Source organism: Asparagus officinalis, chromosome 4, assembly GCF_001876935.1.
Source record: "Asparagus officinalis chromosome 4, Aspof.V1, whole genome shotgun sequence".
NCBI classification, from domain to species: domain Eukaryota; kingdom Viridiplantae; phylum Streptophyta; class Magnoliopsida; order Asparagales; family Asparagaceae; genus Asparagus; species Asparagus officinalis.
The window spans coordinates 133,349,876-133,353,932 of record NC_033797.1 but is presented as its reverse complement, the minus strand read 5'-3'; positions in this window follow the sequence as shown (position 1 = coordinate 133,353,932).

Genomic DNA, 4,057 nt, shown 5'->3' with positions numbered 1-4,057 from the left:
AATCCTAGAGCTTGTGGTGGAGAGGCAATAATGAGGAAGACGAAGGGTTTTCTGTGGTGACCGATTCCTTCTGTTCAGCAATAGTACAATTTTTTGGGCGGAATTGATGTCTCTCAAAAGAAGGCCGATTACTTCTTTCTAGAGGCGACGATATAATGCTTGTTGAGATTAGATTGGATTCTCAGATTCTTGTAGTAATTCTAAAAAAGAATTTTCTAAAGGCCTAGAAGTATAGATCATCCTAAATTAAAATTATATCAAATTTGAGGAATATTCATTATTATATCTTGTATACGTTCAAAGAGATAAACTATGTTATGGATAGAATGACGGCTCATGGCTCGAGAAATGAGGTTTTCAATCCTCATGATATTATATTGGACCGCCTATATGATTTTTGGTATTTGCATCGGTTAGTGTGAGTCAACTATGGACTTAAACCAAAAAATTTTCTCTCTCTATTGGATAGACTTATGATTCCTTTTTATTAGGAATTAAGTTGGTCATCGATGTTATCCTATTATGCATAGAACTTGCATGTTGTTGAAAGCCACAAGTGAACTCCTATTAGGATTCTAGTTGTAGTAAGAATAAAAGTCATTATGGACTTGGACTCTTACTGAGATTTAGAACTTGTAGACTTATATTCCTACTAGAACTCATATTCCGTATACAGTAAGGAGTTGGGATCTTCAAGCCTTTATATGTATAGTCTTTCAAACTAATTATCAATATCAATCTACAGGGCACCAATCAAGAATAGAGGGTTCTCTTGTGAAGCCTATTTGATATTTTTCTCTCTTTTGTTCCTTTATTTGAGAAAGTTGTATTAGATTTTTGGGGTGTATTAGGGATTGAGTGATTAGGAGATATTCACATGGTATTCCTTACAAATTGTTAGTAAAGCTATTCTCCTCCTTCGTCCGTGGATATAGGCTATAAGCTGAACTACGTATATATGTACGTTATTTGTGTGTGATTGCTATTAATTTATCCTAGAATTTGTCACAACAAATTAGTATCAGATCCCTTAGCTATCGATTGAATGAGAAGATAATGACAACTAATGCGAAGTGGGATATTAAGAAGTTTGATAGAAATATCAGTTGCAGCCTTTGGTAAGGTAGATTATCGATGTGCTGACAAAGAGTAGATTGAAGAAGACTTTGTTGGGGAAGTCGAAGAAGTCGGCTACCATGATGGAGGAAGATTGGAACGAATTCGATGATAAAGCTCTCATAGCGATCTAGTTATGTATGACAAATGAAGTCTTACAAGAAGTTCTCATGGAAAACCCATATGTTGATTTGTGGTCTAAGTTGGAGGATTTGCATTTGACAAATTCATTAATCGCCTCCTCTTGAAGTAGCATTTGTATATATTTTGGATGTCATTTACACCCATCAATTCTCATATTGGTGAATTCAAATATGTAATTACATATTTGAGTAAGATTGATGATAAGTCTGGTGATGAAGTTCAAGCCCTATTGTTCTTTGTCACCTTCCTACAAGCACTTTAAGTATATTATGATTTACGGTCAAAATTCTATTATCATCAAAGACGTCAAAGAGAACTTGTTAAATAAGGAGAAGATCAACAAAAAATTAACTACAAGGAAAAGTAGTAATAAAGATGATGACTTATTTGTTGAATGAAGATCGGAGGAAGGGGTTTTGGAGGTAACATGTATAAGTCGAAGCACATGAATCTAACCTATGTATATTGTAAGAAGAAATGCAACATCAAGACCGATTATCATAGGTTGAAGAAGAAGAAGAAACAAGAAGAGTATGAAGAAAAGCTAAAGAAGGACACCGTTAAAGTTGGTATTGCTGAAGATGTGTTGTTGGCTACTCGCAATAAAAGAGGAGCATGGAAGATTACATTTTGGACTCGGGTTATTCCTATCATATGTGTCCTAATTGGGACTGGTTCATCACTTATTGATGGTAGAGTTATTCTCATGGGGAATAATGCCTCATGCAGGATGGTTGGAAAATGGACAATTCAGATTAAGATGCATGATAGAGTCATCAGAATTTTAACTGATGTTAGGCATGTTCGAGAATTTTAGGGAAGAATCCCATCTCTTTAGGCACTCTTGATAGTCTTAGATGTAATTTTTTAGGTGAATGTGGGGTTCTTAAAATTACAAAAGGCTCTCTTATGGTTATGAAAGGAAAATAAGTCGGTGGTGTGTATAGTTCACAAGTCTCTATTGCTAATGGTTCAGCTACATTTGCATCATTGATAGCAGGTGCAGATACTACTAGATTATGATATATGAGACTTGGCCATATGAGTGAGCAAGGATTGGAAGAGTTGAGCAAGAAGGGTTTTTATGTGGACAAAGTACATAAAAGTTAGGGTTATGTGATCATTGCACCTTCGGAAAGCAGAAAAGAGTCAACTTTAGTATGACAGTGAATCAGACTAAAGGTATTTTAGATTATATCCATTTAGATCTTAGAAGACCTTTTCAAGTTGCCATAAAGGGTGGTACTTTAAGATACCTTCAATGATGACTACTCCAGGAAGGTTTCGGTCTACATTCTGAGACTTAAATATGAGGTTTTGTGACTTTTAGGCGGTAAAAGTCTTTGATTAACGAGCAAACTGAGAGACTGATCAAGAGGCTTAGAATTGATAATAGCCTTGAGTTTTATGGAGGTGAATTTAATGAGTTTTACTAGAATAAGGGAATTTGTTAGACATCTCACAATCCCTCGCACACTGCATTAGAATGGAATGGCAGAATGTATGAATAGAACCCTTTTGGAGAAAGCTCATTATACATTATTCAATGCAAGTTTAAGCAAGGAATATTGAGCGGAAGCAATGAATACAACTTGTTACTTAGTTAATCAGTCGCCATCTACTGCTATCGGTTGTAAAACTCCAAGGCATGTTTGGTTTTATAAGCATGCGAATTATTCTAATCTAAGAATATTTGGTTGCCCTGCATATGTGCATGCTAGTCAAGGAAAACTTCAGCCTCGAGCAAAGAAGTGCATATTCCTATATTATACATCGGGTGTTAAGGGTTTTAGGTTGTGATGTCCTGATCTGATGACTCCTAAGATTATAATCAGCCATGATGTCACTTTTAATGAGCGTACTGTGTTTCACCAGTAATTGTCATCACTTTCAGTTGATGATGACGAAGAGCGCACTATAGGATAGAAGGTAAAGTTAAAAATTCGTGATTCAACTCTTCAACAACCATATCACATTTAAGTAGATGAAGCACCTCAGCAGCTGCAAGAAGAGCAAGAATACACTATTGCTAGAGATCAGTCTAGACGAGATATTCGACCACTGTGAAGATATGAAGATATAGTAGCTTATGCATTGTCAGTTGACAATTTTTTCCTTCAGCTATTCAGGAGCTACTTTAGATGATGACTTCACTAAGAGTTATGATCGTCATGCAGACAATTCGGTTTTTTTAGGAGGCCTCTTTCAATTAGCAAGTTTAAACTTGGCTTGGACTTGATCGATATGTGTTGTACTTAGATGCATTGTGAGGCTATTGGCGAAGGTGCATAAGTTAGCTAATATGGAGCGAAGAACTTTTAAATATTTGAGTCAAGTTGGAGATTTGTTACTGTAACTCAAATATGAACTGAAACCAAGAGGTATTTTTTATTTAATAGACTTGGCTGAGAGAATTCCTTTTGATTATGAATTAAGTTGGTCATCAATGCAATCCTATTATGCATAGGACTTGCAGGTTGGTGATACAGAAAGCCACAAGTCGACTTCTATTAGGACTCTAATTGCAATAAGAATAGAAGTCATTATGGGCTTGGACTCTTGCTCGGCTCTCGAACTTGTGGACTTATATTCTCACTAGAATTCCTATTTTGTATGCAGTGAGGAGTTGGAATCTTCAAGCCTATATATGTACAGTCTTTCAAACCAATTATCAATATCTATCTACAAAGTGTCAATCAAGAATAGAGAGTTATTTTGTGAAACTATTTGATTTTTCCCCTCTTTTGTTCCGTTGTAAGAGAGAGTTGTATTAGTTTTTAGGGTGTATTAGGGATTG